Genomic DNA, 17,927 nt, shown 5'->3' on the forward strand with positions numbered 1-17,927 from the left:
GCCGGAGATAGACAGGTGGACAGACAGGAAGTGGACAGGAGAGGAGATGTTAACGGAAGAGGTCTGGAGAGGTTCGGGACAGGAGTGGAAGACTTGTTCTTTTTCCCTCTTCTCCGACTTGGAAACAACACAGAGTGAGAGAAAGACAGACAAAGACAGACATCTTATCCTCCACCAGATCTGGAAAGAAAGGAAACAGTGTAAGAGAGTAAAAGTTGTAAGGTTGTAAATAAGTCGAGCAGTTGGCAGAAGGTGATTGTAGGACTTGGTGTGAGGAGAGTAAAGAAGACATGAAATTGAACTGAAAGAAAACTGCATTCTCTGTGGAAAAGGTCATGAGGTGGAGAAGACAAAGGCTGAGACTGATACTAGAGTTTTGCTGTGCTATATGGGATTAGGTCAGAGGATGAAATCAGCTGTGAAATGAGGTCAGTGGCGGAATGAGGTTAAAGGTCAGAGGCGGGATGATGTCCGAGGTCACCTGTGAGATGGGGTCTGAGGCCATGCTGTGAAGAGCTATGGGATGAGGAAGGGGGATGAAGGATGTCACCATGCAGTGTCAGGGGCTAGGTCATACCTTCCTCTTCGGATATTCCTTCAACCAGGAAGGAGGAGGAGCAACACATTGGCAGAAGAGATATGAGGAGAGGAGACACATCAGTAATAGCAGGAGACAAAGAAGGCTTAACAACAGTAGATACTGTATAGTGATGACAAGGCATTTCAGAATCATGGTATATTGCCTCGCAAAAGTATTCATAAACCCTTGGATTTCTACACATTTTATTATGTTACAAAGTGGGATTAAAATGGATTTAATTGTAATTTTTTTGTCAACCATCTACACAAAATACTCTGTAATGTAAAAGTGGAAGAAATAGTTAACATTTTAAAAGGTTAATAGAAATTAAATAACTAAAACATAGTCGTTGCATAAGTATTCACATAACTATTCAACATGTTAGAAACACCTTTGGCAGCGATTACAGCTTTGAGTCTTCTTGGGTAAGGCTCTAAGAGCTTTACACACCTGGATTGTGAAATATTAGCCCATTATTCTTTTCAAAATTCTTCAAGCTCTGTTAATGTGTTGGGGATCATGGCCAGACAGCAATTTTCAAGATTCCTGGCGACTCAGGAACATTCACTGTCTTCTTGGTAATCAACTCCAGTGTAGATTTGGACTGTCTGGTGTAAAGCAACCTAAAGCAGGGTTTTTGCTCTAGGATTCTGCCTGTACTTAGCTCCATCCCATTTCTTTTTGTCCTGAAAAACTCCCCATTATTTGCCGATGTCAAGCATACCCATACCATGATGCAGCCACCACCATGCTTGAAAATAAGGAGGCAGTTACTCAGTGATGGGTTGTGTTGGATTTTCCCCAAACATCAGGCTTTGCATTTAGGCCAAAAAGTGTATTCCTTTGCGTGTTTCTTTGCAGTATTACTTTAGTGCCTTGTTGCATACAAGATGCATGTTATGGAATATTTGTATTCTGTATATTTGTATTATTCTTTTGATTCTATCATTTAAGTCATTATTGTGGTCACTACAATTTTGTTGACCCATCTTCAGTTTTCTCCCATCACTGCCATTGAACTCTGTAACTGTTTTAAAATCACCAATGGCCTCGTGGTAACATCCTGTCCTGCAGCTCAGTTCAGAAGGAAGACTGTATCTTTGATGTGTCTGGGTGGTTTAATACATCAACCACAGCATAATTATTAACTTGACCATGCTTAAAGATATATTCAATGACTGATTGTTATTGTTACCCATCTACCAATCACTGCCCTTCTTTATGAGGCTTTCGAAAAGCTCCCTGGTCTTTGTAGTTTAATCTGTGCTTGAAATTCAATACTTGACTGAGGGACCATACAGATGTGGTATGTATTTTTATAAATCTTTATTTTTTTTTATTCTTCTACTTTGACAGTAGAGAGAATTTTGAGTAGATTGTTGACCAAAAAATGACAATTAAATAAATTGTAATCCCACTTTGTAACACAATAGAATGTGAAGAGATTCAAGGGGTCTGAATACTTTTGCAAGGCACTGTATAAAGCCCATTCAAAGTGATGTGTAGTAGACAGTGTTCTCCCACTGCTCACTCCAAGACTACAAGAAGTCCAGATTTTTTACACTTTTTTTCATACTCTAATTAATTATGTTGTAATTAGGGCTGGCACAATTACCGTTTAATCGTGTAACTGACGATTATGGATGAAGGCCGTCATGAAATGTAATAACCGTCATACATTTTTTTGGGGTGTATGTGTGTGTGGAACAAACAGCCGACTGAAGACGGGATGGCCGGGTATTCGTGCGGTTGAGTCCGTTTCCGCAGTATCATGGACTCTTTACAACGTGATGAAACTTTGTTGCTCCTTGCTGAAACAAGCAAAGTGTTGTCGCAAACAAGTATTTGGTTGCCTAGGCAACTCCCACTTCCTTGCAGCAGCACAGCACATGTAGTCAGCAGCAGAGGAGAAAATGTGCGTCTTAAAAATAAAACAAGTTTGCTATTCAAACGATTATTACGGTGACTGCGGTCATTTGGCTGACTAATAACAGTCATCCAAAATTCCATGGCCGTCACAGCCGTAGTTGTAATAAACAATTTTCTTGTTTGTTCAAATGAGTGTAAAGCTTACCACTAAAGAAGATATTTAACAGACCACGTTAATATTGACACAGCTCATGCACACATGCACACACAGTTACCCCTGCCCCCAAAAGGATTAGTCATTATTCCCAGCAACATATTAACTATTTTGAGAAATGGATCAATCAAATTAATTTTGATGTACCAGACAAATAAAATAAGAAAAGTAACACAAATTAGATCATTCTTGATGCAAGTGATGACAGGGAAGTGGTATAATCCTTTTGGATCAGAGACTAAGGAGTGAAGCGGCATTAGCAGGCCAGGCATGCACACAGCTAGGGCTCCACTGCAGCAAGGGCACTTTGGTTAGGGCACTACTGAGTGGGCATTACTGAGTGGACACTACTTTAAAGATACTCCAGATGAAGAGCTGCACTAAGGAGAGGCATCATAGAATGAACACTCTACAGGAGGCTTTAAAGAGAACCATAACAGTTTGGGAACTTCATAGAGGACATAGGAGACTATAGGGGAACTGTCCACTCCTGTCCCTGGCAGGAGTGCTGGGTTGAAGCCAGTCTGAAGGTGTGAAGGGGAGGCATCTCTCTCTCTCTCCCTGCATGGAGGAGGTCAGGGTTAAATTCTACTAGGTCTTATAAAGTGAAGTATCAGAGTTACCAGCCCGATACTCATTCTAAATATCACTGTATGTTTCAAAGCAATTGGATGGTGAACTCAACCCATCTGTCCCCACCATTGGTGGGGCGATGAGTTGCAGCCGTTCTTTTGGAGGGGTGTGAGTGGGGGCCTTGGGGAGAAGCAGACAGGTACAGAGGCATGCCAAAACTCTTACTTAAATCCCCATCCTGTTCCCCCTAGGACTATAGCTGCCAGAAGAATAGCACCTGCGATGGACCCTATTATGATATTGGTGCCACTGGGACCTGCGCAGAGGAAGGAGGGGGAAGGAGGGGTGCAGAGGGGAACAAAACAACACCACCAAAAACACACGTCAGAGGACAGCATCAACACTGTACATCAACAACATCAACATCCGGAAAGAGAGAGAGAGAGAGAGACAGAGAGAGAGAGACAGAGAGAGAGAGACAGAGAGAGAAAGAGAGACAGAGAGAGAGAGAGACAGAGAGAGAGAGAGAGACAGAGAGATAGAGAGAGAGAGAGAGAGAGAGAGAGAGAGAGAGAGAGAGAGAGAGAGACAGAGAGAGGAGGAAGAAAGAGAGTAGGATGGAGAAAGAGAGAATAAGAGAGGACGTGGGGTGGAGGAGGGAGAGCGAGGGGAGATCAGGGAGGCGACAGTTAAAAAAGGAGGGTGTTTTTATTACTTCTTTCTCATCCCCTCTCTTACTCTTTCAGCTGGACACCCTCTTGCATAGGGTGGGTTTGGTTTTTTGGGACCTATGAGAGCCCTATGAGCCCTGTGTCAATGGAAAGGGAAAGGGGGATATCTAGTCAGTTGTACAACTGAATGCATTCAACCCGAAATGTGTCTTCCGCATTTAACCCAACCCCTCTGAATCAGAAGCAGACTGTAAGATAGTAAGGAAGACACTTGAAGATAGAAGCCAGGTGCCTGTAACTTATAGAAACACAAAGACACAGACGCGTGCATACAGTATATGCACACATGTACACGTTCAGCATACACATTCTCACACTACCTCACTCACACATGCAGACACAAAGTCAGTCAGTTTCCCTTACTCGACTCCAGTGCCGTTTCACCCAAAACACAACTAAGGCAATAGCTATCTTAAAAGCTAGACTATAGATACCCTAAACTCCATATATGTACACAAAGATATGACGTGATGGTAGACAGATAATGAGAGGGATAAGGGGAGAACAGACAGACAAACAGACAGACAGACAGACAAACCGACAGACACACAGAGGAGATTTGGACCTTTCTTCTCCGTGCTGGCAGGCGGCGTGGGGTCAGGGATGGGGTCAAAGACACTGCAGTCCTTCCCGGTGTAGTCCCTGTCACAGATACACTTCACCTCGTTACTGCATGTCTGAGAGAGAGAGAGAGAGAGAGAGAGAGAGAGAGAGAGAGAGAGAGAGAGAGAGAGAGAGAGAGAGAGAGAGAGAGAGAGAGAGAGAGAAAGAGAAAGATTAAATAATTGATAACACAAACCCAACAAGCTAACATGACTCTATTTCAATGCAGGCATGTGTGGTGGGGTGGTCCCTGTGTGTCTCCTCACCCCGTGGTCAGAGCAGGTGCGTCCCAGCGTGGAGCCAGAGCAGGTGCTGAGGTTGAAGGCTGCCACGGGGAGACAGCGACGCTCCAGACACATCATGTTGGGGCCGCACGGCGTACCATCCTCTACGTAACCCAGGTCTGACCCATCCTCCAGCAGGACATGGCCCCCCTCTGGACACACAGACACACAGATGGGAGAGAGGAGGAGGAGGGAGAGGAGGAGGAGAAGGAGCAGGGGAGAGGAGGAGGAGGAGCAGGAGGAGGGAGAGGAGGAGGAGGAGGGAGGAGGAGGAGTTGAGAGGAGGGGGAGAGGCAACGAGGGATAAATTCATAAATTAATCTATTCTGTTCAATCTATGAGAGCCTCCCAAACACAAACATTAAAGGGGTAGAAAGGTACAACTCACCGGCAGTCCAGGTACTTGTTCTGGTGGTATATTGTAAGGCTGGTCACTTCCCCCTCCAGATCCCCAAACTTTGGCTTCACTGTCATATTGGCACAGAACAGGAAACCACACAGCACATCCCTGAGAGAGAAAGAGAGAGAGGGGAGAGAGAGAGAGAGGAAAGAAGATGGGGGAGAAAAACATATACATCTCCGGTCATGTCTATTGTGTAATAATGAGAGTGATAGAAGGCTTACGGCTTGTTGCACTGCAGCCATCCCTGGCCCTCAGGACTCCGCCCACAGTTGCCCTTCTCTGTGCCCTCTGCATTCAGCTTTTCATAGCAGAAGCGGTCTGCTGAATCTGAGACAGCACACAACACAACACACATTAGATCCATATCATTGCCATCTGTAACTCAGATGAAGTTCCATATCAGTCCACAAGATGGCAAAGGACTGCCATGGGCATAGCCATTGAAACAGTACCAATACATGACTACTGGCCAGTGAGTAATTCAGGGGTGTGAAAGACATTCAAGAAATGAATTAATCATTAATACTTACTGTAGCCCCACAGTCCCTTACACTGGCCATCGAGAGTCCTGCACCGACCACTATAACAACGACCCTGAGAGGGGGAGAGAGAGAGAGAGAGAGAGAGAGAGAGAGAGAGAGAGAGAGAGAGAGAGAGAGAGAGAGAGAGAGAGAGAGAGAGAGAGAGAGATGAAAACAATGGTTAGCAGTAGGACAGACATATCTCAACAACACACTGACTGCAGAGCAAAACCCCATTCAAACAAAGGTGTGCCTTACCTGACTACTGTCACACGTGTATCCATCCAGCTTGTGCACATTATGAGGGCACTGCAACAGGAGAAAATGACATACAGTATGGTTTACGCCAATTTGTAAGTCGCTCTGGATAAGAGCGTCTGCTAAATGACGTAAATGTAAATGTTTACTTCAGACCAACTCATGCTCCCAAAGACTCCATCTCCCAACATGCACCAGGGTAATAGTGTAGTGTAGAGTACAGTACCTGGCTGGAGTCTCCTGTGCAGCTCTCTGGGATGTCACAGTCATTCACAGCCTGTCTGCACACCGCTCCTCTCAGCTCATACTGACACACAAGAACAACATCCCACACATGACCTCTTCCTGTCAAGACAGTATAGTAGCACTAGCAGACTCCTAATTCTCAAGATCGGACGCTTTTATCATTAAAGCTGTGTGTAACCCCTTAATAAAAATGTTGGGTAATTCAATGTTCGGTAATGAATTAGTTAAATACTGAAGAGGCACTAGCCTCCATAGAGTGGAGTATGATGAGTGTGATGAGTAATATGTAAATGAAGTGGTGGTGGTAGTGGAGGGACTCACCCTGCACCCACGGCAGCACAGTCCGCTACTGCACATGGCATCATGGGTCAGGGTACACTTCTTACAGCATGCCCCTCCACTACGGGCACACTCCTACAGCAACACAGACAAACACACACAGTCACTGAGACTGTTCATCATACCAACATCACCATGACAGTGTCTGTCTCAAATGGCACCCTATTGCCTTCATAGTTAAATGAAGGTTAACTCAAATAAATAAATAAAATAGTGCCCTACTTATGAGCAGGGCCCATATGGCTGTGGTCAAAAGCAGTGCACTATATAGGGAATAGGGTGCCATTTGAGATGCAGAGAGTAGCTCCATCCACACTGGAGGGTTCTGGTTCCCTCATCATGTATGGGTTACAGTGCCAGTTCCTTATAGAGACCCTCACCAGCTGAGACCCACAGTCACACTCCTCCCCGTCTCCACGAAGCCGTTCCCACACTCAGGAGGGTCCAACAGCTGATACAGAGATGGAGGGATGGAGGGACAGGAGAACAGATGGAGGGAGAGATAATAGATGGAAGGAAGAAAAGAGGAGAAGAAAAGAAAAGAGAAGGTCATAAAGAAGGGGAAGAGAGAGATAATCATGGATGGGCACAGAGCTTTATGTAAATATCTAATATGGAGAAATGAGGACATTGGGATAATTAATTAGGCTATATATAACAGCACTCCAGGGACCTTCAGCTTACACTCCACTACCCACTAGACCACCAGGCTAGGCCACCCTCCCACATCCCTCACCCACACCAGCCTCACCTTGTTGGGCTTGTTGAAGAGGCAGCTCCCGCCCCCCTGGAGCAAGAACTGGATATACTCATCAATACTGCAGCGAGAGAACTTTCTGGGCAGGTAATATCTGTACACACACAACAAGTACACGCACACATACAGAGATGCAGGGAGAGAGACAGAAGAGAGCGAGAGAGAGAAAATGGTCAAAGCCAATGATAGTGTGTTTTTTTCCAACATGTAGTGCCAAATCAAATGTAAAAATGTTTTCAGCAATTTTACAATCTGACTCAAATGTTATCATCTGTGGTACAAACATGCTGATTGTAGTAGATGGATTTGACAATAGCTTGACAATGGCTTGTCAAATCAGCATTGTACCATCTGGTATTGAATAAGCCGAAGCCAAATCCCTCAAACGCTTGTGAGGTGTGTTCTGAAGACTGATGTACTGTATATGTAGTCCTAAAGTCAATCTTTACCCAGTGTCTTCCATAATACAACCAAGCCAAGCATCAGGACATCTGCAGTCTCCTGAGAGAGATGGAGGTAAAGGAAGAAAAGGAGGGGGAAAGAGGGAGTGAAAAGTCATGCAAGAAAATTAGGTGGTTAATGACATTCATCTTGACAAGAAGGAATTTACATTTACTCACTGAGTTAAATCCTTGAGAAAAAACTACTACTATTATTTCACGAGTAGGTTTAAATGAAATCAATCCATCACTGCCTGTACCACTCCCTCCATCTAGCCCTTCCTCCCTTCTTTTACTGAATCCATGGGCTCTCTCTCTCTCTCTCTCTCTCTCTCTCTCTCTCTCATCCATCCATCCATCCATCCATCCATCACCCTTCCCCTGCTCTGATTGTCCTTACCCGCAGAGCTGCGTATGTTGTTCCACCTCATCCCAATGTTCTGACCCAGACTCTGGCACAGAGTGATGGCCATAGGACCCACATTCCCATACTGGAACACAAATACACACATCCACTCTGTATCAATGGCTTTCTCTTTGACTGAAGTTACACTCCTCACATTCCTCACTGAAAAAACAAAGAAATCAAAGAAGAGTCATTCTTAAATGTAGTAGCTGTGTCAGTTCCTAAACCATGAGCCTGGAGTATAAGCTCATTGTTGTGAGTCACAGTCCTTTGATGCTGAGTAGGAAACACACAGTTGTCTCTCTTACCTCGTTGATGCCCCCTCCTCTGGTGAGAGAGCACACACCTCCTGTGTAGGCCGTCCCACTTCGACTGCTCTGGAATGTACGCCCCCTGGAGGACAGAGAGGAGAACAGGGGTCAAACCTGGACATGTAGTACATATAAACCTGCTGCAACCAGTCAACTATACTGACTGTGTCCCAAATGGCACCATATTCTCTTTATAGTGCACTACTTTTGACCAGAGCCCTCTAAGGGAATAGTGTGGCATTTGGGATGCAAACACTGACTGCCCAAGGTTAGATACAGGAGTAGGCCCTCATATATCAACCTCCTTTCCATTTCAGGGGGACAGAGACAGGGGGCGCTCACGAGAAGAGGTGCACGACATCACTCTGCTCCTTAATGCTGTCCTTCCTGTACTTCATGAAGTTCTGCAGCGTTGTCAACGGATCCGTCACCACGGGAACCATGTTGGCCGACGACCAGGTCTCCATGGCAACCAGCACGATGCGTGTGTTCAGCTGTTCCCTGTAAATCTGCAGGCCAAACATATATTGATGGTTAGGAGCAGGGTCGTTGAGTTCAAAGGTATAAACAAATTCATATCTAGGATCATGGACATAATAAGTAAGATATGATAGATTGTTCTTGTAGGCTACAACCTAGCCTATGATCACTGATATGACTTTAACATAACAATATCATCATAATTGACTATTGGTATCAGTACAATATAAAGTACAAAAGTTAAGTATGGAGTGACAAACAGAGCTCTTACTGCATCTGCCATATTCACCACTGCTTTGGCAAAGTTCCTGGCCTGGGTAGTGGAGCGTCGCAGCTGCACAAACTGCAGACAGACAGCAAACGTTAGGTACAGTGTGCGTCACACACACGGATGCACGTATGAACACACACACATCAATTTTTTCCAGAAAAGGCTAACTCACCATTTCATAGTCATTGACCACCATCAGCTCGATGTATTTGGTCTCTGACTGCACGGTGGGCCTGCGTGGCAGCTGTCTCTTAGAGCGCCTCAGCACCTCACTGACCAGGGGATCCTTCGTCTGCTCATCACCATTACCTCTGACTCTATCACCCTCACTGTTGTCTGTGCAGTCTGGACACAATACAACACAGAGGATTGAGAAATGACATCAAAGAGAATGGATCTACCAATATCAATGTGTCTTCTCATTGGTAGGTATGAACATGAATGATTGTAGAGAGGAGAGAGGATGTAGGATGTTGCCAGTACCTGGACAGTCTGGGGATAGTCTGACATCAGGCATCCTACGCACCAGGTGGGCCCCCTCAGTCTGGAGAGGAGTCAATGAGACACCAGGAGAAAACAATGCCATCTTTACCATGTTCATCCATATTCATCAACTGCATCCATGTTACTATGAATGTATGAATCAATAACATCAACACTACTACACAGGGCTATCTATACCGTTATCTCCCAACCACCACACACACTCACCTGATTGGTCCCATCGAAAAGAGGCTCAATCCCATAAGTGAACATCCCATCAGAAAACATACCACTGAGAGAGAGAGAGAGAGAGAGAGAGTGAGAGAGTGAGAGAGAGGGAACACGTTCATTATACAGTGGGGAAAAAAAGTATTTAGTCAGAAACCAATTGTGCAAGTTCTCCCACTTAAAAAGATGAGAGAGGCCTGTAATTTTCATCATAGGTACATGTCAACTATGACAGACAAATTGAGAAAAAAAAATCCAGAAAATCACGTTGTAGGATTTTTAATGAATTTATTTGCAAATTATGGTGGAAAATAAGTATTTGTTCACCGACAAACAAGCAAAATTTCTGGCTCTCACAGACCTGTAACTTCTTCTTTAAGAGGCTCCTCTGTCCTCCACTCGTTACCTGTATTAATGGCACTTGTTTGAACTTGTTATCAGTATAAAAGACACCTGTCCACAACCTCAAACAGTCACACTCCAAACTCCACTATGGCCAAGACCAAAGAGCTGTCAAAGGACACCAGAAACAAAATTGTAGACCTGCACCAGGCTGGGAAGACTGAATCTGCAATAGGTAAGCAGCTTGGTTTGAAGAAATCAACTTTGGGAGCAATTATTAGGAAATGGAAGACATACAAGACCACTGATAATCTCCCTCGATCTGGGGCTCCACGCAAGATCTCACCCCGTGGGGTCAAATTGATCACAAGAACGGTGAGCAAAAATCCCAGAACCACACGGGGGGACCTAGTGAATGACCTGCAGAGAGCTGGGACCAAAGTAACAAAGCCTACCATCAGTAACACACTACGCCGCCAGGGACTCAAATCCTGCAGTGCAGGACGTGTCCCCCTGCTTAAGCCAGTACATGTCCAGGCCCATCTGAAGTTTGCTAGAGTGCATTTGGATGATCCAGAAGAGGATTGGGAGAATGTCATATGGTCAGATGAAACCAAAATATAACTTTTTGGTAAAAACTCAACTCGTCGTGTTTGGAGGACAAAGAATGCTGAGTTGCATCCAAAGAACACCATACCTACTGTGAAGCATGGGGTGGAAACATCATGCTTTGGGGCTGTTTTTCTGCAAAGGGACCAGGACGACTGATCCGTGTAAAGGAAAGAATGAATGGGGCCATGTATCGTGATATTTTGAGTGAAAACCTCCTTCCATCAGCAAGGGCATTGAAGATGAAACGTGGCTGGGTCTTTCAGCATGACAATGATCCCAAACACACCGCCCGGGCAACGAAGGAGTGGCTTCGTAAGAAGCATTTCAAGGTCCTGGAGTGGCCTAGCCAGTCTCCAGATCTCAACCCCATAGAAAATCTTTGGAGGGAGTTGAAAGTCCGTGTTGCCCAGCGACAGCCCCAAAACATCACTGCTCTAGTGGAGATCTGCATGGAGGAATGGGCCAAAATACCAGCAACAGTGTGTGAAAACCTTGTGAAGACTTACAGAAAACGTTTGACCTGTGTCATTGCCAACAAAGGGTATATAACAAAGTATTGACAAAACTTTTGTTATTGACCAAATACTTATTTTCCACCATCATTTGCAAATAAATTCATTAAAAATCCTATAATGTGATTTTCTGGATTTTTTTCTCATTTTGTCTTTCATAGTTGACGTGTACCTATGATGAAAATTACAGGCCTCTCTCATCTTTTAAGTGGGAGAACTTGCACAATTGGTGGCTGACTAAATACTTTTTTGCCCCACTGTATATCTGTAAGACTCCCATTATATAGCAGTGATATTAAATCAAATCACAGTGCAAATAGTCCGGGTAGCCATGATGAGCTGTTCAGGAGTCTTATGGCTTGGGGGTAGAAGCTGTTGAGAAGCCTTTTGGACCTAGACTTGGCGCTCCGGTACCGCTTACCGTGTGGTAGCAGAGAGAACAGTCTATGACTAGGGTGGCTTGAGTCTTTGACAATTGTTAGGGCCTTCCTCTAACACCGCCTGGTATAGAGGTCCTGGATGGCAGGAAGCTTGACCCCAGTGATGTACTGGGCCGTAGGCACTACCCTCTGTAGTGCCTTGCGGTCGGAGGCCGAGCAGTTGCCATACCAGGCGGTGATGCAACCAGTCAGGATGCTCTCGATGGTGCAGCTGTAGAACTTGTTGAGGATCTGAGGACCCATGCCAAATCTTTTCAGTATCCTGAGGGGGAATAGGTTTTGTCGTGCCCCTCTTCACGACTGTCTTGGTGTGTTTGGACCATGATAGTTCGAACTTAAAGCTCTCAACCTGTTCCACTACAGCCCCGTCGATGAGAATGGGGGCGTGCTCAGTCCTCTTTTTTTTCCTGTAGTCCAAAATCATCTCCTTTGTCTTGATCACATTGAGCGAGAGGTTGTTATCCTGGCACCACACGGCCAGGTCTCTGACCTCCTCCCTATAGGCTGTCTCATCGTTGTCGGTGATCAGGCCTACCACTGTTGTGTCGTCTGCAAACTTAATGATGGTGTTGGAGTCATGCCTGGCCATGCAGTCATGGGTGAACAGGGAGTACAGGGGGGACTGAGCACGCACCACTGAGGGGCCACCGTGTTGAGGATCAGTATGGCAGACGTGTTATTACCTACCCTTACCACCTGGGGGCGGCCCGTCAGGAAGTCCAGGATCCAGTTGCAGAGGGAGGTGTTTAGTCCCAGGATCCTTAGCTTAGTGTTGAGCTTTGAGGGCACTATGGTGTTGAACACTGAGCTGTAGTCAATGAATAGCATTCTCACGTAGGTGTTCCTCTTGTCCAGGTGGGAAAGGGCAGTGTGGAGTACAATAGAGATTGCATCATCTGTGGATCTGTTGGGGCGGTATGCAAATTGGAGTGGGTCTAGGATTTCTGGGATAATGGTGTTGATGTGAGCCATGACCAGCCTTTCAAAGCGCTACATACGTGAGTGCTACGGGTCGTTATTCATTTAGGCAGGTTATCTTAGTGTCCTTGGGCACAGGGACTATGGTGGTCTGCTTGAAACATGTTGGTATTACAGACTCAGTCAGGGACATGTTGAAAATTTTAGTGAAGACACTTGCCAGTTGGTCAGCACATGCTCGGTGTACACGTCCTGGTAATCCATCTGGCCCTGCAGCCTTGTGACCTGCTTAAAAGTCTTACTCACATCGGCTATGGAGAGCATGATCACATAGTCATCCGGATCAGCTGATGCTCTCATGCATGCTTCAGTGTTGCTTGCCTCGAAGCGAGCATAGAAGTGATTTAGCTCATCTGGTAGGCTTGTGTCACTGGGCAATTGCTTCCCTTTGTAGTCTGTAATAGTTTTCAAGCCCTGCCACATCCGATGAGCGTCAGAGCCGGTGTAGTACAATTCAATCTTGTCCTGTATTGACTCTTTGCCTGTTTGATGGTTCGTCAGAGGGCATAGGGGGATTTCTTATAAGCTTCCGGGTTAGAGTCCCGCTCCTTGAAAGCGGCAGCTCTACCCTTTAGCTCAGTGTGGATGTTGCCTGTAATCCATGGCTTCTGGTTGGGGTATGTACGTACGGTCACTGTGGGGACAACATCATCGATGCACTTATTGATGAAGCCAGTGACTGATGTGGTGTACTCCTCAATGCTATCTGAAGAATCCCGGAACATATTCCAGTCTGTGCTAGCAAAACAGACCTGTAGCTTAGCATCTGCGTCATCTGACCACTTTTTTATTAACCGAGTCACTGGTGCTTCCTGCTTTAGTTTTTGCTTATAAGCAGGAATCAGGAGGATAGAGTTATGGTCAGATTTGCCAAATGGAGGGCGAGGGAGAGCTTTGTATGCGTCTCTGTGTGTGGAGTAAAGGTGGTCTAGAGTTTTTTTTCCTCTGGTTGCACATTGAACATGCTGATAGAAATTAGGTAGAACGGATTTAAGTTTCCCTGCATTAAAGTCCACGGCCACTACGAGCGCTGCCTCTGGATGAGCGTTTTCCTGTCTGCTTATGGCCTTATACAGCTCATTGAGTGCAATCTTAGTGCCGGCATCGGTTTGTGGTGGTAGATAGACAGCTACAAAAAATATAGATGAAAACTCTCTTGGTAAATAGTGTGGTCTACAGCTTATAATGCGATACTCTACCTCAGGCGAGCAAAACCTTGAGACTTCCTTAGTACATGAAGATCAAAGATGCCATTTAACTTATCAAAGGCATAGTGCCAGTATTGTACCAAGTCAGTGTGGTGAGGCAAGGCCATTGACAGACAGTATATAACTATGGGGAGAGGCTCACCATAGGCCAAGACAGGTGGAGAGAGCTCCCCAGGACTCTGGTAAGCCCCTCAACCTCCCTTGGTAGTAGCAGTGCTCCCCTCCCTGTGGACACAAATACCATACTATTGTTAATATACAGTCACATGCTCAAGTAAGTCGACTGCGTAGTGGTACATTGGTTTGTAGGTTTCCACACACTGACTGAGGAGGACGGGGATGCTCATTTCACAGTCCCCTAAAAAAACAATATGGAGTCCCCAGGAGTTGTGCTTTAAACAGTTTCTACTTCTATTCTCTCTGTCTCTCTGTCTGTCTCTCTCTCCCTCCCTCCATTATACTGCCAGCAGTATGTACTATATGTGACCTACTTGTCCTCCACTCTACTCTATTCCTACTTTAGCTACCGCTCTGACAAAGCAGGGTCTTCTTTTCAGGGAGCTTATACATAAATCCAACATTATGTTGCTCCACAGTGGAAACAGCATGGCAGGAACAACATGGAGTGAGAATGCATTGGGCTGGCTAAGAATAAACCTGTTCCTAGAGCAGTGGATGCTAAAGTGTGGAAGAGGAGAACCACACACGAGACCTCAACACAGAGGAAGAAGAGGGCATCCATTTACAACACTAATGCTCATTCTGAATAAAACATCTATCCATCTCACAATCTTGCCTGCAACTAGCTGAGCCCCATCCTTCATTGGTGTGAAAGAGCTGGCCTACTCTAACACTTAAAATGTTTAAAACAATCACTTTTAAAAACAGCAGAGCAAATAAAACCATTGGCAGTAAAAACATCACCTTGGTTGGAGAACTCCCCAAACACTTCTTACACATGGTTAGAAAGACAATGAGAACACAGTAACAATTAACAAGACAATTAGCAGTTGGGGTGTGTGCAATCGGTAATCAGGACAGGCTATGGAATGTTTGAATTGAATGGCAAATAAACAGAAATACAAAGAGAAGCATATTAGGCTACTTGCTTTGACAGTTATACACTCAGTGGCCTGTTTATTAGGTACACCCATCTAGTACTGGGTCGGAGCCCCCTTTGCATGGAAACGTTGCTCAATTGGTATCAAGGGACCTAACGTGTGCCAGGAAAACATTCCCAACACCATTACGCCACCACCAGCCTGTACAGTTGACACCAGACAGGATGGGGCCATGGACTCATGCTGCTTACGCCAAATCCTGACTCTGCCATCAGCAAGACACAACAGGAACTGGGATTCGTTGGACCAGGCAATGTTTTTCCACTCCTCAATTGTCCATTGTTTTTGATCACGTGCCCACTGGAGCCGCTTCTTCTTGTTTTTAGCTGATAGGAGTGGAACCCGGTGTGGTTGTCTGCTGCAATAGCCCATCCGTGACAAGGACCTCGTGAAGAGTTGTGCATTCCGAGATACCATTCTTGTAACGATCCCGGCAGTCTGAGTCGGGTCCTGTCTGTGGACTAGTTTTTCTGTTCGTGATCTCCAGTTTCCCGAGGGTTCTGGAACGCTCCGGGGAGCTCTCTTGATTTCCGCACCTGCATCCCATCAGCAATCTGCACACCTGGTCCTGATCATCACCCTTCTTAGGCTCTGGCCTAACATCCATTCCCTGCCGGATCGTTAGCCATTAACAGTATGTTTTGCCAGCGTATCAGCCTCAGAGTACTAGCGTTAGTTTTGTTGTTTTTTGCATCTTGTTGACCTGCCTTGTACTTACCTCCGTTTGTTCTGTCTACAGTCATTCTCCCGGAACCTTCACCCAACCCCTGCCGTGCCATCAGTTCATCTGCTACTTCACCACCACCTACTCATCTCCGCCACCCGCTCCGTCTACTGGACTATTCTGCATCTTTTCCCTGTAAATAAACACTCTCATTCGTTCAACTCACCTTGTCCTGGTCTGCTTCTGGGTTCGGTCTTAGAGAACCGTGACAGAACGATCCGGCCATTAATGAACCCAGCGGACCTGGACTCTGTTCGCCATGCCATTACCCATCAGGAGAAGATGTTGGGCCATCATAGCACGGTACTACAGGAGATCGCGTTGTCAGTTCGGAACCTTTCTACCGGTCTGACGGAGGTCCAGAACCAACGCAAGTCTCCGGTGGAGGCTCCACTACCGGTTTCACCCATCTCGCCTGCCGCTTCTGGAGCTGTGTCCTTCCGTGAGCCCAAGGTTCCGACGCCGGATAAGTATGAGGGGGAGCTGGGAAGATGCCGTTCCTTCCTTATGCAGTGTGGATTAGTGTTCGATCTACAGCCCTACTCTTATGCCACAGACAAGGCTAGGATAGCCTTTGTGATTGAGTTGCTGCGTGGTCGAGCGCTGGAGTGGGCTTCAGCCGTTTGGGAACGACAGGATCCCTGCATGGCGTCATACCAGGGGTTCACGGCCGAGATGAGGAAGCTCTTGACCATTCCGTCCGAGGGAGGGACGCAGCTAGGCGCCTGTTTCGCTCGCCAAGGAACTGCGCAGCGTGGCCGACTTCGTGATCGAGTTCAAGACGTTGGCTGTGGAGAGTGGGTGGAATGAGGAGTCTCTGCAAGCGGCCTTTTACCAGGGTCTGTCGGAGCAGCTCAAGGATGAGTTGATCTCCTATCCGAGCCTAGTGACCTGGACAGCTTGGTAGCCTTGTCTATTCGGGTGGATAATCGAGTCCGAGAGCGAAGGAGGGAGAAGCAATGGGGTCCGTCCAATCGATCAGCTTCTCAGTTCCCAGTCGGGTCGGGTGGTGGACCAGAACACGTCGATCCTTCTCCACCACAAAGGATTATTGGAGAGGTTCTCTCTCCCGATTCTGAACCCATGCAAGTGGGGCGGCACGGGTTAACCAAGGAGGAGCGTCAACATAGACGTAAGACCAACTGTTGCCTCTACTGTGGTAGCTCGGGACATTACATCTCCACTTGTTCCCGGCGGTCGTCAAACTGCCCGGCTCGCTAAAGTTGGGAGGACTTTTAGCGAGCCAGTTTCAACCTCTCAGTACCTCTGTCAGACCCCGTTTCCCGGCTACCCTTGTGAACAGGAATCAGAGCTTAGCGATTAACGCTTTGTCGATTCAGGTGCCGATGGAAGCTTTCTTGATGCCGAGTTGGTGGAACAGCTGGGGCTTTCCAAGGAGCAATTGCCGGAAGCCATTAAGCGACCACTCTGAACGGCAGTAGTCTGGCACGTATCACGATGAGGACTGAACCGGTTAAGATGCTGTTGTCGGGGAATCATTCGGAGATGATTTCATTCTTCATTCTGCCGTCTTCCCATGTTCCTCTAGTCCTTGGATACCCCTGGCTGAAGGAACACAATCCCACGTTCGATTGGGTGACGGGCAAGGTAACGAGTTGGAGCCTTGATTGTCATGCTAACTGTCTCAAGACTGCCTGTCCCCATTCGGTTCCCAGTCAGGTGATTGAGGCTAAACCCCCAGATTTGTCCCTGGTTCCCGAGACATATCACGATTTGGGGAAGTGTTCAGTAAGCAGAAGGCTCTGTCACTCCCTCCCCACCGACCATATGATTGTGCCATCAACCTGTTCCCTGGAGCTGTCTACCCCAAGGGAAGGTTATACAGTATCTCCCGCCCTGAACGTGAGGCTTTGGAGACCTACATCAAGGAGTCCCTAGCTGCTGGTCTCGTTCGTCCCTCGTCATCACCCCTGGGGGCAGGATTCTTCTTTGTGGGTAAGAAGGATGGCTCTCTTCGACCGTGTATTGATTA

The 17,927-nt window shown here is 46.4% G+C and overlaps 1 pseudogene; it reads right to left on the reverse strand.

Annotated features, from left to right (window-relative positions):
* Positions 1 to 17,927, reverse strand: part of LOC123482604 — a 30,349-nt pseudogene continuing 12,422 nt past the window's right edge.

Source organism: Coregonus clupeaformis, chromosome 35 (assembly GCF_020615455.1).
Source record: "Coregonus clupeaformis isolate EN_2021a chromosome 35, ASM2061545v1, whole genome shotgun sequence".
In the NCBI taxonomy this organism is placed as follows: Eukaryota; Metazoa; Chordata; class Actinopteri; order Salmoniformes; family Salmonidae; genus Coregonus; species Coregonus clupeaformis.